Source organism: Mytilus galloprovincialis, chromosome 7, assembly GCF_965363235.1.
Source record: "Mytilus galloprovincialis chromosome 7, xbMytGall1.hap1.1, whole genome shotgun sequence".
NCBI lineage: Eukaryota > Metazoa > Mollusca > Bivalvia > Mytilida > Mytilidae > Mytilus > Mytilus galloprovincialis.
Genome location: NC_134844.1, coordinates 85,555,335 through 85,571,644, shown reverse-complemented (window position 1 = coordinate 85,571,644; position 16,310 = coordinate 85,555,335). Strand labels below are relative to the sequence as shown.

General features: G+C 32.4%; 1 long non-coding RNA gene across 2 annotated transcripts in view; it reads left to right on the top strand.

Moving 5' to 3' along the window:
• LOC143083889 (uncharacterized) overlaps positions 1–16,310 on the top strand; it is a 197,658-nt gene that overhangs the window by 22,348 nt on the left and 159,000 nt on the right. The window lies entirely within an intron of this gene.

The window sequence follows — 16,310 nt, the reverse complement described above, 5'->3', positions numbered from 1 at the left end:
CAAGAAATATGAAAACCGAAATTTGAAACAGGAAGTTCGAATGAAACGAAATAATTGACGGTTACCGGTAACAGAAATGAACAAAATCCGGAAATCGTAAATATTTCAAAATAATAAAAAATTGGGGCGGGACGATTTCAGAGAAAGAACTACCTTGAATCTTAGACTACTAGTAGTCTCACTTACAATCAATAACGACCGAAGTTACGAAATCTCACAACAATTATGTTGACAATAGGATAGAAGCTAGATATCAAATAAAATATTAAACAGTTTTGGAAATACATAACCGCTAATAAAAAAAGAGGCTATAAAGAGAACATGTCATTCATCTAGGTATATATATATGCATCTTAAACAATTGGAACTCTCCAACATTATAGATGAATAGTTCATGACAAAAATCTCTCTAAACAATGGAACCTTTCCAAATTATATACTTGAATAGTTCATGACAAAAATCTCTCTGTCTTCTTTAGTTTTTACCAAAAACATAAGACATCATTTAAGGAAAATCATAACTTTAAAAAGAAAATTGAGAATGGTAATGGGGAATATATCAAAGAGACAACAACCTGACCAAAGAGCAGAAAACAGCCAAAGGCCACCAATGGATCTTCAACGCAGCGATAAAATTCCGCACTCGGAGGTGGTCTTCAGCTGGCCCCTAAATAAAATGGTGTACTAGGTTAGTGAAAATGGACGTCACACTAAACTCCAAACTTGACTTATAAACACTAAACTCTAAAACCTATAAATGAACTAAAATACCCTGGATAAGAGATATGAAGAATCAAGTTCTACCTTTTGAAATATAAAGCTTTTCCAGTTCCAGGTTTTTTTTATAGGTTATTTTCTATACATCAATGTCCCATCAGGTTTCTCAACTTTTTCTTTCCTTTATACAAGAAAAGATACAACGAAAATCACCAATGCAGAACAACGACACAAGATACACCACATGACATCTTGATTCAAGTATAAAATTAAGAAAGAAAACAGAAATTCAAAGAAAAGCCTTTCTTCAAAATTTTATTACTTTACAACCTATCTATAGAATCGAGGCCAACGTCCATTGTTTTAAGCCGTGTGTAGATCTTTTTTGTGTTGTATTCCGTTCTGTTTTCCGTTTCCGCTGTTTAGCAACACCCTTTCCGGGTTTTCATATTTCTTCTTCTTTGCTTTAATGCAATTTTCATTTGAACAATTAACTGAGTAATTTTCTTTTCTTCAAGGTAAAAGTACATACATGTATGTATATTCTTCAAAACAAAATTTGAAAGTTAAAATTGAACAGTTGAAGAGTTTTTAGACACCTGGCGGCGCTGATTTTTGTCATATTGTTAGCTCACCTTGTCATAAAGGGCCATGTGAGCAGGGCTATGTAAGCTCATGCCATCACTTGGCGTCTGTCGTCGTTGTAAACTATTTCAAGAATCTTCTCTTTTGAAACTCCTGGGCAAAATACCTTCAAACTTTAACTGAATGTTTCAATGTTCCTTAGGGTATATATCTAGTTTATAAATTGTATCTGAAGTTTTGATCTATCAACAAACATGGCCTCTGTTGCTAAAATTAGAACACAGGGGTTAAATGCAGTTTTTAGCTCACCTGGCCCTTTTACCTAAGTGAGCTTTTCTCATCACTTGGCGTCCGTCGTCGTTGTCCGTTGTTGTCGTCGTCCCTTAACTTTTACAAAAATCTTTTCTGAAACTACTGGGTTAAATAAAACCAAACTTGGCCTAAATCATCCTTAGGGTATCTAGTTTTAAAAATGTAACCGATGACCCCGCCCATCAACCAAGATGGCCACCATGGCTAAAAATAGAACATGGGGGTAAAATGCAGTTTTTGGCTTATATGTCTGAAACTAAAACCTTTAGAGCAAATCTGACAAGGGTTAAAATTGTTTATCAGCTCAAGATCTATCTGCTCTAGATATAATTTTCAGATGCATCAGGCAACCCGTTGTTGGGTTGCTGCCCCTGAATTGTCAATTGGTAATTTTAAGGAAATTTTACAGTTTTTATATGACCGCAAAAACGACCGCAAAAAAACTTTGTATGGATTTCTATAAAATTTAACCAGTTAGAGGTAGTTCTTGTACAAGTAATTTTTATTTACTTGAAGAAGTAAATAATAGTATACTTATATAAGTAAATTATAATATTTAAATAATCTCCCCTTAATTATACCCCCCGCTTTAAAAAAGTGGGGGTATACAGGGATCACCATGGATGAAAATTGAACGATGGAGGAACTTTCACCATTACAAACCGTGTCTACACTGTACAGTGTAGCACTATCGAAAGTATTTTATCCCTCCATACAAGGAATGGTGAACATGCTAATTCATTGCTTATTTAAATTATATTTATTTGAATTTTCTTTATAGAATTAGAAGTATCAATAGTTTCATTTATTGCCGTTTTTATACGACCGCAAAAATTTTAATTTTTTGGTCGTATATTGGTATCACGTTGGCGTCGTCGTCTGCGTTGTCGTCGTCATCGTCTTTGTCGTCGTCCGAATACTTTTAGTTTTCGCACTCTAAACTTTAGTAAAAGTGAATAGAAATCTATGAAATTTTAACACAAGGTTTATGACCACAAAAGGAAGGTTTGGATTGATTTTGGGAGTTTTGGTCCCAACATTTTAGGAATTAGGGGCCACAAAGGGCCCAAATAAGCATTTTCTTGGTTTTCGCACTATAACTTTAGTTTTTAAAAGTAAATAGAAATCTATGAAATTTTGACACAAGGTTTATGACCACAAAAGGAAGGTTGGGATTGATTTTGGGAGTTTTGGTTCCAACAGTTTAGGAATTAGGGGCCAAAAAAGGGCCCATTGAATAAGCATTATTCTTGGTTTTTGCACAATTACTTTAGTTTAAGTAAATAGAAATCAATGAAATTTAAACACAAGGTTTTTGACCATAAAAGGAAGGTTGGTATTGATTTTGGGAATTGAGGTCTCAACAGTTTAGGAATTAGGGGCCAAAAAAGGGCCCAAATAAGCATTATTCTTGGTTTTTGATAAGTAAATAGAAATCAATGAAATTCAAACACAAGGTTTTTGAACTCAAAAGGAAAGTTGGGATTGATTTTGGGAGTTGAGGTCCCAACAGTTTAGGAATAAGGGGCCTAATGGGTCCAAAATTAAACTTTGTTTGATTTCATGAAAAATTTGATTTCATGAAAAATTAAATAATTGGGGTTCTTTGATATGCGGAATCTAACTGTGTATGTAGATTCTTAATTTTTGGTCCCGTTTTCAAATTGGTCTACATTAAGGTCCAAAGGGTCCAAAATTAAACTTAGTTTGATTTTAACAAAAAATGAATCTTTGCATGGGGTTCTTTGATATATGCTGAATCTAAAAATGTACTTAGATTTTTGATTATTGGCCCAGTTTTCAAGTTGGTCCAAATCGGGGTCCAAAATTAAACTTTGTTTGATTTCATCAAAAATTGAATAATTGGGGTTCTTTGATATGCCAAATCTGACTGTGTATGTAGATTCTTAATTTTTGGTCCCGTTTTCAAATTGGTCTACATTAAAGTTCAAAGGGTCCAAAATTAAACTTAGTTTGATTTTAACAAAAATTGAATTCTTGAGCTTCTTTGATATGCTGAATCTAAACATGTACTTAGATTTTTGATTATGGGCCCAGTTTTCAAGTTGGTCCAAATCAGGATCCAAAATTATTATATTAAGTATTGTTCAATAGCAAGAAATTTTCAATTGCACAGTGCTCAGCAATAGCAAGAAATCTTCAATTGCACAGTATTGTGCAATAGCAAGAAATTTTCAATTTCACCTACAGTATTGTGCAATAGCAAGAAATCTTCAGTTGCACAGTATTGTGCAATAGCAAGTATTTTCAATTGCACAGTATTGCGCAATAGCAAGAAATATCTAATTGCACAATATTGTGCAATAGCAAGAAATTTCAATTAGAGTTATCTTTCTTTGTCCAGAATAGTAGTTGAATCAAGTTAAATCATTGTTTTATACAATATACAATGTATATTCACTTTTACTACCAACTGATAAATTAAAACAATCTTTACCATTCAGTGATAACAAGCACTTTTTTTACATTTTAGTATTTTATGATGTACTTAAATGAGTAGTTATTGTTGCAAACTCCATTAGAAATTTGAATTGAGATCGGTTTTGGAATAAAGGAAAGGGGGATGTGGAAAAAATATTGGGGGGTCCCCCGGGGGGTCAATTTTTCTCATTTAAGATTTCATAGATAAAAAGAAAATTTCTTCAAACATTTTTTTGAGAGGATTAATATTCAACAGCATAGTGAATTGCTCAAAGGCAAAACAAAAATTTTAAGTTCATTAGAACCACATTCATTCTGTGTCAGAAACCTATGCTGTGTCAACTATTTAATCACAATCCAAAGGAGTAGGGCTGGTAAGGGCTGATTTCGGCCTCAATTTTCAAGTTCATCTAACGAAAGATTTTAGACACGTTTTAAACACTTTAGTGTCTATTTCAATTGATTCAATTAGTTTATGTGAAAGATTTTAACTGATTAAGTCATTAAAAACGCTCCGATTGAAGCTTAAATATGAAAAATCTATCAAATATGCCAAAAATCGTCACATTTCAGATGGTTTTTGTCAAAAATAAAAATGGCCGCATCCGTGTTCATCCTCAACCTTTATATATATTATGTATTATCATCAAATACAACTAATATTTCAATATTATGGATGAACACGAATGCGGCCACTTTCATTTAAGACGACAACCGTCTAAAATATAACTAAAATGCTAAAATTTTGAAGATTTCAGTAATTTAAATTAGCGTGACTTAATGATGCTAATACTCGATATATATGCATTGTATTGTCAAAAACAGCCCATATTTATGTAACAGAAGCATTTTACTTTTAAATAAATATCTTCACGACTACATATTCACAATTTTCTAAAACTGCTATATTTTGGGGCCAAAAAGGGGGCTTACTGAACCTTTTCCTTTAGAGCTGAATCCAGCTTGAATGTTGTGTCCATACTTGGCCCAACCGTTCAGGGTTCAACCTCTGCGGTGGTATAAAGCTGTGCCCTGCAGAGCATCTGGTTAACCATTCAAATGCCAAGTCTTCATGGTCCCCCCTTAGTCGAGAATGACCAAAAGCTGTCATGAAGGTCCCCATGTAGATTTCTTGTATTTTTGGTAATTGTTATGGGGGTTAAAAATCATATCATATCATATGACAGTGGCAGATCTAGAAACTTTCATAAGAGGGGGCCCACTGACTGCCTAAATTCCGTCACGCTTCAGTGATTCCCTATATAACCAACCAAAATTTTCTGAAAAAGGGGGTGGGCCTGGGCCCCACCCCCCTAAATCCGACTCTGTATGATGTGGAGCTTATTTTTCATAGACACTGTCAAATTCAGAACCCATTACCGGTATGGCTGATTTGCAGCAACAACAAAACGATTCGTACGGGTTATGTAAAAGGTTAAAGAGATTTGTAAAGCAAACGTTGGCAAATGAAAAGGTTTTTAATGACTTTATCTGGCAAATTGATGCTGTGCAACATGCATCTTTCGAATCTGAATAGAAACCGGAAACGTGGATGTATCAATTTGATTGTAATATACGAAATGAATTCGGAATTATGATATGATATTTCTTTACAGGAAATATTTAAGTTTAAGTAATTCTAAATTATCGTTACAGCAGTACTGGAGTTATTTGCGATGAAATAATATTTACTGTTTTGCGTCTTATTTTGTACTTCTTAAAAAAGGGGGATGCTGATTGCGTAAGTCAAAATAAAGCACGTGTTCGACTTGTTAAACTGTTCTTTGTAACTGGATTATTAATTAATTTATTTAATCTAAATTATCATAATCATTTGCTGAAACTTAGTTGATTAATTCGACAAATGGATCATCTATCCTCAGATAGTATTCTCCTATCTGGTTTGTTGATCTACCTGTACAAGCTCAGGTACAAGTGATTAGCGATCTTAATCCGGATATCCCTCAGGCGTTAGAACTGTATTTGATTATAACATAAAAAGCCTAAGGGTTATGCAATTACATGCATATGATTATAATTGATAAAAAAAATGGCGTCGGGCTACAAACCACGATGAAGTTTTAAACGACGGCGGAAGACAATTTAACGATGGCGCGAGTCATTTGACGATGGTGCAAGACATTTGAACAATGGCGGGGCGCCATCGTTAAACAGGCCATGGAGATCCCTGGGTATACTGTTTTACCTCTGTCTGTCCATACATCCATCAGTCCGTCCATCCATCCCATGAAAATTTTTCGTCACATCTTTCTCAGGAACTACATTACAAGGATTTCTGAAATTTGGTTTCAGTATTTACATAAGTCAGCTATACTGTGTGATGCGTTTTCAGATTCATCACTCAACAACTTCCTGTTTATCGTCAAGTATTTGGCAGTAGCACGCAGTTTCACTTGTTTTCTCAAAAATTTACTTGTATAAGTATATATTGGCGAGTTTTGGATGTGTCGTATTGCCCTTATTTTCAGAGTGCTGGGAAAAATCTGTTAAGAAAGTATCAGTTCATTATGTGAAGCCTTTATTATAGCATTTTTTCAACAAATATATAGAATTAACAGCTTAAAGATTGCATCAAAGGCATAAACCTTGCTATTTTAAAGAAGAAAAGGGTTCATTTTTTATACAACCGCAAAATTTTTTTGCGGTCGTATATATTGGTATGACGTCGTCGTCTTCTTCGTCGTCCGAATACTTTTAGTTTTCGCACTCTAAACTTTAGTAAAAGTGAATTGAAATCTATGAAATTTAAACACAAGGTTTATGACAACAAAAGGAAGGTTGGGATTGATTTTGGAAGTTTTGGTCCCAATAGTTTAAGAATTAGGGGCCAAAAAAGGGTCCAATAATCATTTTTCTTGGTTTTCGCACAAAAACTCTAGTATAAGTAAATAGAAATCTATGAAGTTTTAACACAAGGTTTATGACTATAAAAGGAAGGTTGAGATTGATTTTGGAAGTTTTGGTACCAACAGTTTAGGAATTAGCTAGGGGCTAAAAAAGGGCCCAAATAAGCATTCTTTTGTTTTCACACAATAACTGTAGTATAAGTTAATAGAAATCTATGAAATTTAAACAAAAGGAAATTAGGGATTGATTTTGAAAGTTTTGGTTCCAACAGTTTAGGAATTAGGGGCAAAAAGGGTCCAAAATTAAACTTTGTTTGATTTCATCAAAAATTGAACTATGGGAGTTCTTTGAAATGCCGAATCTAACCGTGTTTTTAGATTCTTAATTTTTGGTCTCGTTTTCAAATTGGTTTACATTAAGGTCCAAAGGGTCCAAAATTAAACTTTGTTTGATTTTAACAAAAATTTAATTCTTGGGGTTCTTTGATATGCTGAATCTAAACATGTACTTAGATTTTTTATTATTGGCACAGTTTTCAAGTTGGTCAAAATCGGGGTCCAAAATTAAACTTTGTTTGATCTCAACAAAAAATTGAATATATGGGGTTCTTAAATATGCTGAATTTAACCTTGTATTTAGATTTTTAATATTTGGGCACGGTTATCAAATTGGTCCACAGTGAGGTCTCAAGGGTCCAAAATTGAACTTTATTTGATTTCATCAAAAATTGAATTCTTGGGGTTCTTTGATATGCTGAATCTAACCATGTATTCAGATTTTGGATATTGGAATACCACAAAGAGATGGTAAGAATTGTCTTTGGGAGTTATGGCTCAAACTGTTAAGGAATAAGGTGCAAAAAAGGGGGGAAAAGGGTTTCCAGGTTAATGGACAATTACTTAACATAATTTAAAAGCAGTGTAAGGTTGGTAATTGAAACTCATTTGAATATTTCACCAAAACTGCTGTTAAATTATGTAAATTGGAAATTTACCAAAGACTTAATTATAGTAAATTCCATTGGAAATTTGCCAATAACTTTAGTTTAATGAACTTCATTGGAAAGGAGAAGGTTCACGAAGAGTTAAAATTGGCCCTGAATTTTTGACGTTTTTAAAATGGGGCCAATAAATTACAAATTTTGCATAGAAATACTTGTGATAATACTATCAATACAAAAATATATTTTATTGGCACCTTCCATTAAAATTTATGAAGCTATGACCCCTGAAGTATACATTATTTGTATTTAACGTCAATTTTGGTCAATTTTTTCCACAATTTTAATTGTTTTTGGAATAATTAACCTTGGCCTCCATCCACGATCCGAAAAGTTTTTATATTGATGAATTCTATATCAAAATTGAAATCTTTTGGCTACAAAACATTTTGGATCGTAGGTGGCGGCCAATGTTTTCCGAAAGCTTTTAGGTCTGAAAATTGCACAAAATCACCATATTTTACCAAAATGTCCAAAATGGGCCTACTTTGGAGAATATTATGTACTTTTTTTAATAGAACTGATTTATTTAGCATTAAGTCTTTTGAAATAGACCCATTTACGAATCAAATCATGACCTTTTTGGTGTTTAATGATAAAGTTGATATTTAAGGCCATATTGTGCCATCAGTGAACCTTGTCCTAGCCAATATAAAATGTTGCTGATGAAGCTTTTTTGTTTATCTCACCTAAACTGCTTTTAAATTATGTACATTGGAAATTTGCCAATTACTTTAGTTTAATAAATTTCATTGGAAATTTGCCAATATAAAATGTTGCTGATGAAGCTTTTTGTTTATTTTTAGCCATGATTATTATTCTTTGAAAATTGGAGTTATCTTTCTTTGTCCAGAATAGTAGTTGAATCAACTTAAATCAATGCTACATGTATATATATATATACAATATACAATGCAATATTTACTTTTACTACCAACTGATAATTTAAAACAATCTTTGCCATTCAGTGATTACAAGCACTTTGATTACCATTCTAGGGTTATGCCTCTTTACAGGTGGAAAAATTGAAGATTTTTGTCGATTCTGTTCTCTTAACCTTAGGGACGACATCAAAAGATCAATGAAGGATAAAAAACTTAATTCAAATAGTTTGGGGGTGGGGGGTTAAACTTGCTGCAAGTTTTGATTATCCTACATCGATTTTACATATATCCATATGGGTCAATCAATTTTTCCCAAATTAAGTTAAGAGGGGGGTAGGGGGGTCATTAAAAAAACTATGTGAATTAAGTTTTTTATCCTACATTGAACTTTTGATGTAGTCCCTTAGTTTGTCTCAACTAAATTTAATGAAATGCTATAATTCTTATTGTAACTCTAAACTCAGTTCAAGTTCAATTTTTGGCAGCTTCACTTTTACAGTTCTTGAGTTATGTCCCTTTTTAACGTTTTATGCTAGTGGGGGCATCATCTGTGTCCCTTTGGACACATTCCCCATTTATTTTTAGCTCACGTGGCCCAAAGGTCCAAAGTGAGCTTATGCCATCACTTGGCGTCCGTTGTCGTCGTCAGTCGTCGTCTGTCATCGTAAACTATTTCAAGAATCTTCTCCTCTGAAACTACTAGGCCAAATACTTCCAAACTTTAACTGAATGTTCCTTAGGGTATCTAGTTTATAAATATTCGAAGTTTTGATCTATCAACAAACATGGTCGCCATTGCTAAAAATAAAACATAGGGGTCAAATGCAGTTTTTGGCTTATATCTCAAAAACGAAAGCATTTAGAGCATTTCAGATGAATCAAACAACCCATTGTTGGGTTTCTGCCACTTAATTGGTAATTTTAAGGAAATTTTGCAGTTTTTGGTCATTACCTTGAATATTATTATAGATAAAGATATACTGTAAACAGCATAAATGATTAGCAAAGAAAGATCTACAAATAAGTTATTCAAATAGGTTATTCACTTATTGTCCTTTAATGACAATTTTTCACAATTTGTTCATCATATTTGCTAACTTTAAAAAAATCTTCTCCCCTAAAACACTACTCATCCAAATTCAACCAAACTTCAACTGAATGATCAGTAGGGTGTATAAAATAAAGTTTGTGTTTTATTTTCTATTTCGTCAAAAAACATGGCCATCATGGCTAAAAATAGAACACAGGGTAAAATGCAGTTTTTGGCTTATATCTCAAAAACTCCAGCATTTAGAGCAAATAAGACAAGAAGTTAAAGTATTTATTAGGTCAAGGTCTACCTGTCCTGAAATTTTCAGCGGAATTGGGTAACTGGTTTTTCAGGTATAATAATGCCCCTGAATTGATGATTTTAAAGAAATTTTGCAGTGTTTGGTTATTATCTTGAAAATTATTATAGATACAGATAAACTGTTAATAGCAATTGTATTGTGAATCATCAGATTGACCTAGACTGTATCTTAATCAAGTGTAGGGCGAACTCATGCCCATTTCTTTCCAGAGGTTCCTAAGAGGCTTTAAAAGGTATTTCCAGGATAGTACATGGCCTTTGTTACTCTGTTTAATTTACAACAAACATTAATTTATTAATTTAGTTAATAAGGCATTGTTTATCAGGTGAGCGATTCAGGCTCTTGAGAGCCTCTTGTTTTAGAAGTTACTACTAATTAAAATAAATTTTAACCATGACATTTTATATTTTAATATTTTATGATGTATTTAATTGAGTAGTTATTGTTGCAAACTCCATTAGAAATTTGAATTGAGATCATTTTTGGAATAAGGGAATGGGGGAGATGAAAAAAATTTGGGAGTGTTCAATTTTTCAGATTTCAGAAATAAAAAGAAAATTTCTTCAAACATTTTTTTTTTTGAGAGGATTAATATTCAACAGCAAAGTGAATTGCTCAAAAGCAAAAACAAAAATGTTTAAGTTCATTAGACCACATTCATTCTGTGTCAGATACCTATGCTGTGTTAACTATTTAATCACAATCCATATTCAGAGCTGAATCCAGCTTGAATGTTGTGTCCATACTTGCCCCAACTGTTCAGGGTTCAAGCTCTGTGGTCGTATAAAGCTGCGCCCTGCAGAGCATCTGGTTTTGTATTATAATATATTCATAAAATGGAAAGTAAGATAAATTAGTTACATATTTAAATTTTTAACGGTCGTGAATAAAAATACTGTGTGTTTTCAATTCACAAAGCATGCTTTTAAATCCTTGCAGCTCACAACAACCGTAATAATAATTTACCATAATCACAACAAAATTTGATTACTACCATAATGTTGACTATTTTATACTGTTTAAGTATGGATTTAGAAGTCTTTGCTTATATTTTGTATAATAATATATTCACATAGTGGAATGTTAGAATTTAAAAATAGATTCATTTGATAATAAAATGTCCATCCGTAAGTACTTGACGTTCGTGTTTATTTATATTATATATATTTAAAAGAATTTGAAAAAAAATTACTAACAGTCCTAAACGTTTGTTTATTATAAAATTTCAATTAAATTTTTGTTTGTTTGTTTTAATAGTGTAACATTATAGCATCTACATATTTGTACTATGGTACGGTTTTGAAAATTGTATTCATTGTGTTGACTAACTATCCTACACGTCTTGATTCATTCACATTATAGATCACATTTGAAAAGTACACTATCGGTTTGCGTTCTCAAAAATTCCGGTCAATGAATCCTGAGTCAAAACATTAAATGTAGGCTGTTTGACATTTGAATTCAACTATTAGATTTATATATGTGATGATGCAAATGCATATTCTTCCCTAAGTATCAGTGCGTATGCTATCTATTTACTATTTTGTGCGCTAAAATACTGCTTGCATACAATAATATCAAATTCATTTGTGAAAGCACATTTTCGTTTTTGTTATCTAAATTCAGGACACGGCAGAAAGAGCTTTACGTGTGACTTTCAAGCACGGTCATCATTACTAACGGTATTCTGACCTCGAGTTGTTTCTCTTTTGTTTCTTTTTAGCTCACCTGGCCCGAAGGGCCAAGTGAGCTTTTCACATCACTTTGCATCCGTCGACTGTCGTCTGTCATCGTTAACTTTTACAAAAATCTTCTCTGAAACTACTGGGCCAAATTAAACCAAACATGGCCACAATCATCATTGGGGTATCTAGTTTAAAAAATGTGTCCATTGACCTGGCAAACGAACCAAGATGGCTGCCATGGCTAAAAATAAAACATAGGGGTAAAATGCAGGGGTGAAATTTTATGATGAATCAGACAACCCTATTTTGGGTTGCTGCCCCTGAATTGATAATTTTAAGGAAATTTTGCTGTTTTTGGTTATTATCTTGAATATTATTATAGATAGAGATAAACAGTAAACTGCAATAATGTTCAGCAAAGTAAGATCTACAAAGAAGTCAACATGATCAAAATGGTCAGTTGACCCCTTTAGGCGTTATTGCCCTTTATAGTCAATGTTTAACCATTTTTCGTAAATCTTAGTAATCTTTTACAAAAATCTTCTCCTCTGAAACTACTGGGCCAAATTAAACCAAACTTGGCCTTAATCATCATTGGGGTATTTTGTTTATAAAATGTGTCCGGTGACCGGGCAATCGAACCAAGATGGCCGCCATGGCTAAAAATAGAACATAGGGGTAAAATGCAGTTTTTGGCTTATAACTCAAAAACCAAAGCATTTAGAGAAAATCTGACAATGGGTAAAATTGTTTATCAGGTAAAGATCTATCTGCCCTGAAATTTTCAGATGAATTGGACAACCCTTTGTTGGGTTGCTGCCCCTGAATTGGTAATTTCAAGGAAATTTTGATGTTTTTGGTTATTATCTTGAATATTATTATAGATAGAGATAAACAGTAAACTGCAATACTGTTCAGCAAAGTAAGATCTACAAATAAGTCAACATGACTGAAATGGTCAGTTGACCCCTTTTAGACGTTATTGCCCTTTATAGTCAATTTTTAACCATTTTTCGTAAATCTTAGTAATCTTTTACAAAAATCTTCTCTTCTGAAACTACTGGGCCAAATTAATCCAAGCTTGGCCACAATCATCTTTGGGGTATCTTGTTTTAAAAATGTGTCCGGTGAACGGGCCATAGAACCAAGATGGCCGCCACTGCTAAAAATAGAACATAGGTGTAAAATGCAGTTTTTTGGCTCATTACTCAAAAAATAAAGCATTTAGAGCAAATCTGAAGGGTAAAATTGTTTATCAGGTCAGGATATATCTGCCCTGAAATTTTCAGATGAGTCTGACAACCCATTGTTGGGTTGCTGCCCCTGAATTGGTAATTTTAAGGAAATTTTGCTGTTTTTGGTTATTATCTTGAATATTATTATAGATAGAGATGCAAACTGTAAACACCAATAAGGTTCAGCTAAGTAAGATTTACAAATAAGTCATCATGATGGAAATGGTCAATTGACCCCTAAGGAGTCATTGTCCTTTATAGTCAATTTTTAACAATTTTCATAAAATTTGTAAATTTTAAGTAACATTTTCCACTGAAACTACTGGGCCAAGTTCATTATAGATAGAGATAATTGTAAGCAGCAAGAATGTTCAGTAAAGTGAGATGTACAAACACATCACCATCACCAAAACACAATTTTGTCATGAATCCATCTGCTTCCTTTGTTTAATATTCACATAGACCAAGGTGAGCGACACAGGCTCTTTAGAGCCTTTAGTTTAAGTCACTGTCCTATTATAAACTTTGACCTTTTCGGAAAGATTGTCTACCCAAGGAATAGATTCCTTAACTTTGTTATTTATTTAGCCTTCTAACTTTGTTCTTCGAGGTCACTGATGCTTTTTTTTTTTGTATACTTAACTCGTGTCTGGCGTACATCATTTTAATTCTGGTATCTTTTTATATCTACATACCTTTTTATATAGATTGATTATTTTAAAATCAGGAAATCCTTAAAATTTGAGATGTTTTATGAGACCAAAATAAGTCTCCTCTTAAGAGGTTTCAAACAATTGCATGCCACAGGTTTCACCGCATGCAACATCTACCATGAGTAAAGACAGCTTCAAATACGAGTTGAGAATATAAAGGCATTTATGTAGGAAACAAAATATAAAGATATGATAGATAAAATAAACGCATCCAGAATTCCAGATTATTAAGCAAACTGAGTGCATAAATTTATATTGCAATTAGTTTGTGCAATTTGCATAAGTCACCCGGTTTGTAGAAATTAGGATTTGCCAAAGGGTTATAATCAGAAAAATTAAGTACATTCCCAAGTAATAGATAAAATAGTCGAGCTTTAAAATAACTATTCAAATAGTAGCTGTAAATATACACTTTCAACTGGCTTCTTATATTCACAGTCAATTATTTCAATTCAAAAGCAAACACAAATTCAGCAACAATCTTTTGGTTACCCGGCAGTCAGCGGTCTAAGCTTCATGTATTGCTTTTCTTTTTTTTAAAGAAAGCAACTTGTTTTACAATCCCGAAAAATTCTCAAGTTTTCAGATGTAAAAAGATGCCTTTACTATTTTTCTCAGGTTAACTCATAATTTTTTATTAGAGTTCAATGTTCATCTCATTAATTCAAGAAAAAAACAAATTACGCTAAATGAACAGTGTTCTGAAAATAACAGACAAATGAGATTTTCATTGACCATGAAATTACGCTTGAATGTCAAAAGATTAGTAAAGACATCTGCAAAGGACAGATAATTAAAAATTTTATTAGAGCAAAGAAGTCCTAAAAAATTCAAGAAAAGAAGATAGGATGACTTGTTTACTTGTATAAGTAATAAAAACAATCTGAATGTCTAAGGGACACAACTAAGCCAAAAAATAATTTACCTATACAAGTAAATAAAATACAGTATAAGTATCCTACAAATTTACTTATATAAGTATATTAAAGGGAAACTCTGCAAAAACATGAAAAATTAATATTTTGTTCTCTAAGCATAAAAAACCACATGTTCATAAATAAAAAAACTTTTATGTAAAGAGATCAAAATTGATTTTTGAAATTCACTATCAGTTCTGGACATATCGCCATCTTGTCGGCATGTTGGATCTAAAAAGTTATGTGATATCTATAAACCCCAAAGAACAAAAAGAATCAGGGATTTACCGACCGTGCGTTAAAACTCCCATCATCAATCGGGGATTACCGTAGACGATCATTCAGTGTGAAAATGTCTTGTCAAGCGTACGGTTGATCTGTCCGACAAGGTTATGACAAAAGTCTCATATATGCATGCAGTTTCAAATATCAAGAACAAGCGGTCGATGTCTTTAGATCATTGTTAAGGCTGATTACTAACTTCAGAATCAGACATGTCACTTGCACATTCTTGGCCTTCTTATTACCCATCCAACTCTTTACTGACAGTATTGACAACATAAGCTTGTATGGTGATTCTGTTTATCTGTACCAGTGGTTGGACTCTCCTGTCCCAGCAAACAAACTAAGGAATCGCAACTTGTCTGCTTTGTCTATTGGAAAGAACCTCTAGGAAACTTACAAGTCTTAACTAGTAAAAATTGTTTCAAGAACATCAAGGTTGCATGGGAAGAATTGTTCTAAAATCGTCAATATCAGTTATACATTACTAAGATATGCCTTTTATAATGACAGTTTTCCCGTTCAGTGCTGCATTGCACAAAATTATCATAGAATATAAAAAAAACTTGTTATAACATTTATAAAAAATCCTCAAGCAAAACAATGTATTAGCTAAGATTTATAATGTATGTATATATCCATTAATGAAATAAATTTTAACATTGACAGATTTAAATACAAGTTAAAAAATTCCTGTAAAGTAAATTAAACAGATGTGCAATTATTATTTATTGGGAAATGAAACATTTAATTTTTAAGATTAAAAGTACTATTCTTTTAATTTCATATTTTAATTTTATGCTAATTGCATAGAACGTAATCGAAAATTGTTCCACTGTAATATTGTATACACTTCTGACAGAATTAAAAAAATGAATGTTTATTTTCAATTAATTTATACAATTTAAGTATTGTTTCTCTATTGTCATCACAGGCACTTGTCTCAGAATTTTTTTCCCTATATACCTTAATATAACAAGTATATAAGAATACTTTTTCAGAGACATGTGCCTGTGATTGTCATAGGATATTTCATCTTTGTGTATTAAACACGCTATACTCTTTCTGTTAAATCATTCCAAATTACACATATATTTTGCATTGAAATGGTTATCAAAGTTATAAAGGTAAATAAAACGTAAAATATTTTCAGTTCAATGTCAGTAAAAATGTTCAATAGACATTTTATGAAATAATCTTAACAGTAATTGATGAAATTAGTTCGAAAATATTTATATTAAGATAATTTCACAAAGGAAGTTTTTTATTCAATCAATACAAAACAGTACATGGAGAAAATGAATATATTTGGATTTCT